Consider the following 12,431-nt stretch of genomic DNA (forward strand, 5'->3'; position numbering starts at 1 on the left):
GGAAGCTGTAACCAGTGTATAGCATCACTACGTGATTGATCTTTCAGTTTTTCTTTAATAGCAAGTGAAATTTCAATGTTTCTACTCCCAAATAGTGAGATCTTCAAAATATGACAGTTAATCCAGCATTTCTTAAATGGAATGTGAATTTTTTTAAGAGTTCTTTTTTTGAAAGAGTTACATAGAGAGGAGAAGAGACAGAGAGAGGTCTTTTCATTGGTTCACTCCCCAGATGGCTATAATGGCCAGGGTTGGGTTATGCTGAAGCCAGGAGCTTCATCAAGGTCTCCCTTGTGGGTGGCAGTGGCCCAAGCACTTAGGACATCTTCCGCTGCTTTCCTAGGCCATTAGCAGTTGGGCCATCTTCTGCTTTCCCAGGCCACTAGCAGGGAGCCAGATCGGAAGTGGAGCAGTAGGACGTGAACTGGTGCCCATATGGGATGTCAGCATTGCAGGCTACTGCTTTACCTGGTATGTCATCACAATAGTGGCCCTGGAATTGGAAACTTTAGTAGTATTTGGAACCATTTCCCAGAAAACAGTAACACTTGATAATATGTTAAAAATTGTTCTTTGGTTAAATGAGCATACATTAAGTACTGTGTATTATAATACATTTTTTAAAGAAAACTTGTTTGTCCAAAGAATGAAGTACTGAGAGTTTATTTGATTTTACTTAATCTAGTGTATCTGAAGCACATTTTACCAAGTAAATTTTATTGTCTGTGAACCCAATTAAGCAGTTATTCTAACCAAAATAGGTGACTACAAATGTGGAAAGTCAGACCTTCCGCAAAGTGGTTAGCTGTTGGAGGGTGGGTGCAAGGTACATTTCCCTGGATGTGGTATTGTGTTTTATAGTCAGCTTTCTTATGCTTTCCTGCAGAAATAAACATCTAAACCAACCTTACTGCAATGAAAATGGATAGCCTGACTGAGCAACAGTACTGATAAACCTCAAAGCATAATTTTGGGCAAAAGAAGCAAACTATAAAAGAACATATCGTATGATTCTGTTCTGTAACGTGAAGGGATATGGGGGTATACATTTACATGTGTTACAGTTCAAAGTTTTTTAACTTACGAAAAGAAAAACTATGAGTTCATATTGATTGTGACAACTGAAATTCAGTGCATGATTTTTTCCCCCAAAGATAATTATTCAGTTGAAAGGCAGAGTGAGACAGAGACTGAGAAAGAAATCTTCAGGTTAGCTTCTGCTTGCTCTCAAGTGACTGCAACAGCCAGGTCTGGACCATGCCAAAACCAGGAACCTGGAACTTCAACGTGGTCTCTCATTTGGGTGGAAGGCTCTCAACCACTTGGGCCTTTTTCCACTGCCTTTCTAGGAGTATCAGCAGGAGGCTTGCTCAGAGCAGAAGAGCCAGGGTTTGAATGGGCACCGTGATACGGATGGCTGCATCACAATTGGTGCATGATTTTTAAACTTTATTTTTGTATTTTTTTTTACACTGGAAATCACTTTGTAACAAGGCAATCATTGTTGTGTTCTTTCAGAGGTATAAAATAGTTGTAACAATGTAATGCCAATATTAATAATGCTAACTGAAGTTTAAGATTTCTTTGTATCTCTATCTGCCCTTAAATTCACTTAATTCACTAAGAATGTAGAGTCAAGAGGCTTGATTGTAACCAACTTGATATATGGTTAAATCCATTTATTTCTATTCATTTTCAAAGTTTAAGGACCACTATTTTAATTTCTGATTTAATTTATTTAAATGTAAAACATTTCCAAGATATCAAAGTTAGAAACATGAAATATGTTTGGAGAAAATTTCCATCAATCTATGTTCCATTCAAATGTTCCATTGTTCCCCTTTGAAAAGCGTTCTGTTTCTTTTTATTTAACTTTACAGTAGATTTTTTTTTAAGAAATATTTCAGCTCTGTGATTTACTGTGTAATAACTACCCAAAACATAGTGACTTAAGACAACTTTTTTGTTATGCTCATTGATTCTGTGGGTCAAAAGTTCAGCCAGAGCATAGCAGGGCTGGTTTTTCTCTGGAGCCACAGCTGGAATACTTTGAATGACTAGGGCCAAGTCTAGCTAGCGTTGGAATATACACTTTTTTTTTCCCCAAAGATTTACCCATTCATTTGAAAGAGTTACACACAGAGAGGAGAGGCAGAGAGAGAGAGAGAGAGAGAGAGAGAGAGAGGTCTTCCATCCAATGGCTCACTCCCCAATTGGCCGCAACAGCCAGAGCTGCGCTGATCTGAAGCCAGGAGCCAGGAGCTTCTTCCTGAGGACTTGGGCCATCCTTCACTGCTCCCCCAGGCCACAGCAGAGAGCTGGATCAGAAGTGGAACAGCCAGGTCCCGAACCAGCGCCCAGATGGGATGCCAGCGCCTCAGGCCAGGGTGTTAACCCACTGAGCCACAGCGCCAGCTGCACAATATACACTTTCAAGATGGCTCCTTCCCTCTCAGATCTGAGGTTTGGACTTGGGTGACAAAATCTCAAGTCAGACTATCAAGAAGCACCTGCATGTGCCTTAGACTTCTTAAAATAATGGTTTTGTTCCAAGATGAACATCCCAAGACTGAGCATTCAGGGAGAATCAGGCAGAAACTGTATGGTCTTTTCTGATACAGCTTTGGAAGTATTTAGCACCACTCCCTCTTATTTTATTCATTATTAGTGAGATTGAACGCCAGTCCAAATTCAAAGGAAGGGGAATTTGATTTCATCTCTTCATAAAAAAGACAATGTATTGTAGAAGATCATTTGGTATGGGAATTGTTATTGCAACTATCTTTGAAAAATACAATCTGCCAGTTCCTTTTAGTGTTCCCTAAAATTATTTTCTTTGGCTTTTCTCCCTGAAATCTCTTCCAAGACATGCTGGCTTTTTTTTCTTCATAAAAGGTAGCTCATGTTTGCAATTAAGTAGTTTTCTCCTACTTTTTAACTTGCAGACATGTAGGAATTGGAAGGCCCCTTAAATCCAAGCGTGCAGTGCTTCAAGTGCAATTCTCTGGAAAACTGCATGTTTTCTGTGAATTTTATTAGGGTTCACTCAGAAGACATACCTACAGGCTCTTTATTGGGCTCCCAAAGAAGCTTTTGTAGAAAAATGAATCCCCTGTTGTTTCACAAAAGTGATAACAGCACCATAAATGTGTTTCTTTCCCCCTTCAGACCTTTTATGGCTTTGGGAGTACTTTGCTACCTGGAAAGACTATGGAGCATCTATATTTCCTTGCAATTATACTGGAAATTTGCATCAATTGGTGTAATGAATATAATGTGATTTTTCTTTAGTCTGTTAATGTAATGAGTTATATTCTTGGATTTTAAAATATTTCAACCAACCTTGTCTTACTGGAATAATCTTCCTTCTTTGTGGTGCACACTTTAATTTTTATTATTAAAATTTTTCATTTTTTTGGGAGGGAGAGGGGAGTAAGGAGAGAAAGAGAGGAGAGAGACTGCTGGTTCACTCTCCAAGTGCAAAGAATTGATTCTTTTTATCAAATCTGTCATATTTACACATTTATTTATTTTAATGTCATACCTACAGGGATACCTCCTTTTGTTTCTGATATTGGTAATTATTTATTTGTTTGAAAAAGTTACAGAGAAGGAGAGGCAGAAGCAGAGAGAGAGAGAGAGTGAGCTTATTCCTGGTCTCCCACGTGGGTGCAGGGGCCCAAGCACTTCGGCCATCTTCTACTGCTTTCCCAGGCCATAAGCAGAGATCAGAAGAGGAGCAGCCAGGACACAAACTGGCACACATATGGAATGCTAGCACTTTGAATTTATTTTTGTCTTTTCTAATTCCTTATAGTGGGAGCTTAAATTATTGATGTGATTTTCCCTTTTCTTCTGAGGTAAGGATTGGATAACTGAAAATTTTAATAGCAGTAATCTCCCAAAAATTTAATCTTTAGCTGCATCTTACACATTTTCATGTTGAGTTTTATTTTCATTCAGTTAAATGAACACTTAAATTTCTCTTAAAACTTACTCTTTCAACTATGTTTAAGAGTTGTTTAAGAGTATGTTGGTTAGTTTGCAATGTTATGACATTTTTCTGTTGCATATCTGTTATTGACTTCTAATTTGATTCCATATGGTCAGAAAACATACTCTGTATGAATTCAAGGGTTTGTTTTATGATCTATTTTGGTGAGTGTTCCATGTTGCTTGAAAGGAATACATACTCTGCTGGTGTTGGGTGGATTTTCTGTAATGCTGAATAGATTCTGTAGTGTAGTGCTGGTATTCGTTTCTTGCTGATTTTCTTCTAGTGATTCTGTCGATTTCAGAGAGAGGTAGATTAAAGTTCTAAGGTATAAATGTAGATTTTCTGCTTTTCCTTTATCTTCCAGTAGCTTTTGCTTCATATATGTTGAAACTCTGATACACAGGGCATACATATTAGGATTATATTTTCTTGAAGGCTTGATCCTTTCATCATTTCATGTAATTTTATAATCCTTGTGTATTCTAATTTTCTTTGAATTGACGTCTGATATTAGTATTGGTGTTTGTTTTTAAAGATTTATTTACTTGAAAGGCAGAGTTAGAGGAGAGAGAGGTACTGATTTTCTGTCCGCTGATTCACTCCGCAATGGCTGCAATGGCTGGGGCTGGGCCAGGGCCGGGATGAAGTCAGGAGCCTGGAACTCCTTTTCTTTCTTTCTTTCTTTCTTTCTTTCTTTCTTTCTTTCTTTCTTTCTTTCTTTCTTTCTTTCTTTCTTTCTTTCTTTCTTTCTTTCTTTCTTTCTTTCTTTCTTTCTTTCTTTCTTTCTTTCTTTCTTTCTTTCTTTCTTTCTTTCTTTCTTTCTTTCTTTCTTTCTTTCTTTCTTTCTTTCTTTCTTTCTTTCTTTCTTTCTTTCTTTCTTTCTTTCTTTCTTTCTTTCTTTCTTTCTTTCTTTCTTTCTTTCTTTCTTTCTTTCTTTCTTTCTTTCTTTCTTTCTTTCTTTCTTTCTTTCTTTCTTTCTTTCTTTCTTTCTTTCTTTCTTTCTTTCTTTCTTTCTTTCTTTCTTTCTTTTTTTTTGACAGAGTTAGTGAGAGAGTGAGACAGAAAGAAAGGTCTTCCTTCCGTTGGTTCACCCCTCAAATGGCTGCCGCGGCCGGCGCACTGCACCGATCCGAAGCCAGGAGGAGCCAGGTGCTTCTTCCTGGTCACCCATGTGCGTGCAGGGCCCAGGGACTTGGGCCATCCTCCACTGCCTTCCCAGGCCACAGCAGAGAGCTGGACTGGAAGAGGAGCAACCAGGACAGAATCCGGCACCCCAACCGGGACTAGAACCTGGGGTGCCGGTGCTGCAAGTGGAGGATTAGCCTAGTGAGCCGCAGCGCTGGCCAGGAGCCTGGAACTCCATTCAGATCTCCCACATGGGTGGTGGGGGCCCACGTTCTTGGGCCATCTTTGACTTTTTTCCCAGGCACATTACCAAGGAACTGGATTGGAAATGGAGCAGTTGTGACTCAAAGCAGCACTCATGAGTTGCTGGCACCACAGGCATTGGCTTAACCAGCTGTGGCACAATGCTGCCCCCCTCCCTTAATCTTTATCCAGTTACTTCTGACCTATATCATTACATTTGAAATTAATTTTATATATAAAACATGCCTATATCCATATAGGAGTGCCTGTGTTTCAGTTCAAGATCTGCTTCAGATTCCAGCTTCCTGCTAATGCACACCATATGAGGCAGCAGGTGATGGCTCAAGAATTTGGGTCCCTGCCACTCACCTGGGAGATTTAGAGGGGTTCCAGGCTCTGGGCTTAGGCCTGGTCCATCCCCAGCCATTCTGGACATTTGAGAAGTGAACCAGGAAATGAAAGTGCTCCCTCTGTCTCTGTCTGCCTTTCAAATTAAATAAATAAGTAAATAAATTTAAAGGAGAAGAAACATAAAGAGGAAAAGGGTAGGAATTTTTGATAAGGAAGAGAAAACTAAGCAACAGGACAATGGAAGAAATATTTAGATTTCAAAATTTGAAAGCCTAAAGCTAAGGAGAAGTGGTAGTCTTAAAGTGAGGGGCAATCTCTACAGAAAAATTTTTTATTATATATTTGAAAGGCAGAGTTACAGAGAGGCAGAGAGGGGTCTTCCATCTGGTGGTTTACTCCCCAGTTGGCTGCACTGGCCGGAGCTATGCCGATCCAAAGCCAGGAGCCAGGAGCTTCTTCTAGGTCTCCCATGTGGGTGCAGGGGCCCAAGGAGTTGGGCCATCTTCTACTGCTTTCCTAGGCCATAGCAGAGAGATGGATAGGAAGTGGAGCAGCTGGGTCTTGAACTGGCACCCATATGGGATGCTGGCTCTGCAGGTGGCAGCTTTACCTGTTATGCCACAGCACTGGCAGCCAGAATATTCTTCTTGAAGGAATTATCAAGGAGACAGGTGAGACCATTCATCAGACACTTGCTTTTTCTCTTGTTTAACTTAATGATTTCAAAGAAAATGGATTCCATCATTAAAACACAAATTGCAAATCAGTAACATTGCTATAGGAAACAGAGTTTACTCACATGTACTGTGTAAGCATTGGCCTTTGTGTGTGTGTGTGTGTGTGTGTGTGTGTGTGTGTATGTGAGGGGTGTCATCACCCAGTTATCTGCCACAAATAACTTAAATAGCAACCTTCTAGTTTCCTCAGAAGAAGAAACTGGACATTTATGGCCATGACTTGTGAGGGCAACAGCCCAAAGTGGCTAAGTGTCTATAAGCTCTGAACCGCAGGTGGAGTTACTGTGAATCACTGTTAAGCTCAAACATCAACTGATGGGCTGCTCACTGCACAGGCTGAAAGCACAATGTAATCTCTGTAACTTTCCATATGACTTGCTGATGACAATGGAATCATCTCAGTGACTGCTGCAATAGCAGATTAAACTTTCCAAAAATTACGCACAATAATTCAGATAAATTTCCCTAAGTTACAAAATCCCAGGTTTCAGTTTAAAAATGCTCACACGAAGGAGGCAGTCGAGCAGCCCGCAGAGAGAGGCGCAGATCTTTGTAAATACCCTGACGGGCAAGACCACCATCCTCGAGGTCGAGCCCAGCAACACCATGGAGAATGTCAAAGCCAGCATTCAAGACAAGGAGGGCATCCCCCTGACCAGCAGCGTCTGTCGGTCTACAACATTCAGAGCGTTCAACCTGGGCTTGGTGCTCTTCCTGTGAGGTGGCATCTTGGAGCCCTCCCTCCGCCAGCCCCCCAGAAGTACAACTGTGACAAGATGATCTGCCCCAAGTGTTAACCTCACCTGTGCCACATGCTGTCAAATGCCGCGAGAAGAAATGTGGCCACACCAACAACCTCCACCCCAAGAAGGTCAAATAGGGCCCTGCCTCACAGGCAGTCTCCTGCCCACGTCCCACGGCCCGGCCCGGGGACCTCAAACAAGTTTCTCTTTTTGTTGACTGGAGAACAAAACTACTCACATGGTAATCCTGTCAGTGTTCAACAAAATCAAGCCCAAAACTTCAGAGCACCCTGTTATTTATATGACCAATTTGAGTTTTAGACATATCCACTATCAGTCCTGTGAGCCACATTTGCTAGGCTAAGGCTAAGAAAAGAAATCAAGTCAGAAGTCATCAGTTGATAAAAAAAATCAAATTGATAGTTGTGGCGTGCACAGAGCAGCCCTGAGCAAATCACAAGGCTTGCCAGCGTGTCTCTAAGACACCGTGATCAGAGTGCTGCTCTAGTAGGAGCATGCCTATGGTGGATCTGACTAGCAAGGGCAAAGTGCCCTTTATGCTAGGCTACAGGCCTTGTCAGGAGCTTAGAACTGCATAGTAAAAGACAGAAATTAACTTCTGGGTGGGCCTCTTTCTTACCAATTTCAAGATGCTACCGGTAAATCAGCAGGGGATGCTACATAGCAGTCTGTTCATTATCTCCAGATGCTGCTTTATAGAAAATGTTCTGCTTTCATTTTTGTTTAAAAGAGTGCCTTTTTTATTAAAAGATTTATTTATTCATTTGAAAGTCAGAATTACAGAGAGAGCAGAGGCACAGAGAAAGGGAGAAAGAGAGAGAGGTCTTCCATCCGATGGTTCACTCCCCAGTTGGCTGCAATGGCCGGAGCTGTGCCGATCTGAAACCAGGAGCCAGAAGCTTCTTCCAGGTCTCCCACATGGGTGCAGGGGCCCAAGCACTTGGGCCATCTTCTACTGCTTTCCCAGGCTGTAGCAGAGAGCTGGATTGGAAGAGGAGCAGCTGGGACTAGAACCGGCGCCCATATGGGATGCTGGCGCTTCAGACCAAGGCATTAACCCGCTGTGCCACAGTGCCGGCCCCTGCTTTCATTTTTAAGTAGAGCACTTTGGGGCCGGCGCTGTGGCACAGCATGTTAAAGCCCTTGGGCCCCTGCACCCACGTGGGAGACCCTGAAGAAGCTCCTGGCTCCTGGCTTCGAATCAGCAGAGGTCCGGCCATTGTGGCCATCTGGTGAGTGAGCCAGTGGATGGAAGACCTCTCTCTGTCTCTACCTCTCTCTGCAACTCTGTCTTTCAAATAAATCTTAAAAAAAAAAAAAATAGAGCACTTTACTTTCTGGTTCTGTAGCTTTCAGGATAGATCATCAGTCCCACAGCTTTCATATAACATTGCAGATGTTCTGCAGTTCTACTTGTCTTCTTGCTGTTACCCTTTTCCCATTGGCTGCCACTTCTCATTCCTCTTGGCTGTTCAGTGCCGGAGGTGGCATTCCCAGAAAAGCAGTAGAACCTATCCTGGTCTTGCAGGTGATGGATAGCAGACTTCTGTCTTCACTGTGCGTGGTCTGTGACTGCCCTGAAAGCTACACCTAGCTGCAGTCAGTCTGCCCTTCTGTGCTGGGGCAGGCACTTCTGTCCACGATCATTCCCATTGAAGGCTGCAGGGTGCAAGCATGCTTCCCAGTGAGACCCCAAGACTTACTTGGGGTTTCACTTATTCTCAAGCCCAGCTCCCCAGATTCCGGAATGGATGCTAGAGGCAACAGTTCCACTTCTGCTCAGTCACAACTTGTGCTCCGGCCCAAGCTCCAGACCCAAGTCTAGTAATTCTTCTGTCATTTTACACTGCTGTTGAATCCTAGTGGGTTATTTTTATTGTTGTTGTTGTTGTTATAGTTTTCAGTTTTGGGGCCAGCACTGTGGTGCAGCAGGTTAAGCTACCACCTGCAGCTCTGACATCCCATATGGGCACCGGTTTCTGTCCCAGCTGCTCCACTTCTGATCCAGCTCCCTGATAATGGCCTTGGAAGGCAGCAGAAGATGGCCCAAGTGCCTGGGCCCCTGCCACCACGTGGGAGACCTGGAAGAAGCTTCTGGCTCCTGGCTTCGGATGGGCGCAGCTCTGGCCGTTGCAGCCAATTGGGGAGTGAACCATCGGATGGAAGACCTCTCTCTCGCTGTGTGACTCTGACTTTCAAATAAATAAATAAATAAATATTTAAAAAAAAAACTCAATGTTTCAGGATTACAGAACTTTTTAGAGTCCTGAGCCTATTTTCACAGGATAAAGCAATAATGTTTGATCTGCTGGTGTCGTGTAAGATTTCATTATGCAAGTCACACTCCAAAGAATAGATTAACAATCACAGAAAGAGAGTGAGGTGCTAGAAGTTATAAATATTCACCTTAATGTTTATGTTGGCCATATTGAACCTCTTGTTCATGTTTGTAGTTGTGTAGCTTATCACATCCAGTTCTTTCAACTGGTTTCATGATGCAGACAGGTGTTTCTTGTCCTGCAGCTATTGGGAGGCAAGAGATGGAAGTGCTCCGAGATTTTTAAAAATTTTTGGCCTTTCAACCGGTGCCGCGGCTCACTAGGCTAATCCTCCGCCTTGCGGCGCCGGCACACCGGGTTCTAGTCCCGGTTGGGGCACCGGATTCTGTCCCGGTTGCCCCTCTTCCAGGCCAGCTCTCTGCTGTGGCCCGGGAGGATGGCCCAGGTGCTTGGGCCCTGCACCCCATGGGAGACCAGGAAAAGCACCTGGATCCTGGCTCCTGCCATCGGATCAGCGCGGTGCGCCGGCTGCAGCGGCGGCCATTGGAGGGTGAACCAACAGCAAAGGAAGACCTTTCTCTCTCTGTCTCTCTCTCTCACTGTCCACTCTGCCTGTCAAAAAAAAAAAAAAAAAGACCTCTTTATTTCATTGACATTTTGTATTTTATAATCTCTGTTTTGTTTCTGATCCAATCTTTATTATTTAACTCCTTCTATGAACTTTGCGTTTGTTTTTCTAGTTCCTTGAGTTGCATTGTTTATTTCAAATCTTTTTCTTTTTTGTTAGATGTGCTTCCTCTATAAATGTCTTATTTATTTATTTATTTATTTGACAGGCAGAGTTTGACAGCGAGAGAGAGAGAGAGAGAGAGAGAGAAAGAGAGAGAGAAAGGTCTTCCTTTTCCATTGGTTCACTCCTCAAATGGCTGCTACAGCTGGCGTGCTGCTCCACTGCCTTCCTGGACCACAGCAGAGAGCTGGACTGGAAAAGGAGCAACCAGGACAGAATTGGCACCCCAACTGGGACTAGAACCTAGGGTGCCAGCGCCGCAGGCAGAGGGTTAGTCTAGTGAGCCACGGCGCCAGCCTTATAAATGTCTTTTAAAAAAAATGTATTTTAATCTGCTTGAAAGGCAGAGTAACAGAGGCGTGCAGGAGATATCAAGATCTTCGTGTGCTGATTTACTCCCCAAATGCCCTCACAGCCAGGATTGGGTCAGACTGAAGCCAGCAGCCAGAACTCCATCCTGGTCTCCTTTGTAGGTAGCAGGGACCCCGAGCACTTGAACATCATCAGGCATCACAGCAGGAAGCTAGATGAGAAGGGATGTAGCCAGGACTTAACCTGGCACTGTGATACAACCTGCACCACAATGCCCATCCCTAAATTTCCTTCTTAATACTACTTGTGCTGTGTCCCATATGTTTTGGTATATTGTACTTGCATTATCATTCGTTTCAAGAAATTTTTAAATTTCCCTCTTGAGTTAATCTTTGACTCAATGGTAATTTAAGAGCAAGTTGTTAAGCTTCCAGGTATTTGTGTAATTCTAAATTTCCTCTTTCATATGATATGATTTTGATTTTTAAGAATTTGGCCTGGCGCTGCGGCTCAATAGGCTAATCCTCCACCTGCAGCGCCAGCACACCGGGTTCTAGTCCCGGTCGGGGCACCAGATTCTGTCCTGGTTGCTCCTCTTCCAGTCCAGCTCTCTGCTGTGGCCCAGGAAGGCAGTGGAGGATGGCCCAAGTCCTTGGGCCCTGCACCTGCATGGGAGACCAGGAGAAGCACCTGGCTCCTGGCTCCTGGCCATTGGAGGGTAAACCAATGGTAAAGGAAGACCTTTCTCTCTGTCTCTCTCTCTCTCTTACTGTCCACTCTGTCAAAAAAAAAAAAATTGTTGAGGCCTATTTTTTGTTCTAGCTTATAATCTATCCAGTATAATGTTCCATGGGCTGATAAGAATATGAATTCTGCAGCTGTTGGATGGAGTGTTTTGCAGCTCCATTTGATCTGTAGTATGTAGTTTTAACTCAGATGTGTCTTTGTTGATTTTTTTGGTCTGGGATATTTCAACCGTTCTGGTGAGGGAGAAGGAACATGATAGGGGGGTGCCCTTAGGTCCAGTGCTGGCATGCATCCACATCAGTAGTGGAGAGAGGTAAAAGCAGGGACTGGCGCCAGGACCCAAGCAGAAATCACCTTAGTTTCTCACCTTGGCATCCCCCACCATGCCAAACTACCTATTTCTAGTAGTGAGGAATGCTGCACGGGCTCGAGTGCTGGGTCACAGTTGCACTGCTGGGCTGCGTTTGTGAGCCTGCAGCCCTCTCTGCAAGTGTGGTGAAGTGTCTGTGGGCCCTCCGGGATACTGATAGGCGGAGGTTTCTGTTCCTGAGGGCTCTATAAATCTGACAGTGGCTCCAGGTGGCAAAATGATGTAGCAGCCGTGGCTCCAGGTATTGGGTGTAGACAACGTGAATTCATTACGTGAGGCAAAGCTGTGGTACAGGCTCCACACAGATCCCCTAACTGAGCTCCAAGCACGTGACAACTGTCGAACTCTCCTGAGACTAGGACTGCTGTCATCCATTGTGAAGGAGTCTGCTGGGACTCTCCTGTTTACTTCCCCCCACCCCGGAGTGGGGAGCCCCCCTCTCTGCCACCTGCGGAGGAGCCAGAGTTGTAGTTGCCGGGTGTTATGTTTCTAGGTCCATGCCGTCATCCCAGGTCTCAGCGTCTCACTGGGTTCTCATCTCTCCCTTGGAGAGTTCCAGTGCTCTGTCTTGGTCACCTCAAGTGCAGCTATTCAGTAGTTGCTTGGGTTGTTCTTTATGGAGAAGGAGGTAAGTGCTGGGCACCTACCTTTTGGCCATTTTGGAGTCCTTTCATTTGTTTGAACATTTTCTTATATAATAAAGACCCAAGAATGGA

The 12,431-nt window shown here is 43.7% G+C and overlaps 1 pseudogene; it reads left to right on the plus strand.

Moving 5' to 3' along the window:
• Positions 1 to 4,889: 4,889 nt before the first annotated feature.
• LOC138846466 (ubiquitin-ribosomal protein eL40 fusion protein-like) lies at positions 4,890 to 8,029 on the plus strand (annotated as a pseudogene).
• The last annotated feature ends 4,402 nt before the right edge of the window (positions 8,030 to 12,431 follow it).

The sequence above is a fragment of the Oryctolagus cuniculus genome, chromosome 18 (assembly GCF_964237555.1).
Source record: "Oryctolagus cuniculus chromosome 18, mOryCun1.1, whole genome shotgun sequence".
In the NCBI taxonomy this organism is placed as follows: Eukaryota; Metazoa; Chordata; class Mammalia; order Lagomorpha; family Leporidae; genus Oryctolagus; species Oryctolagus cuniculus.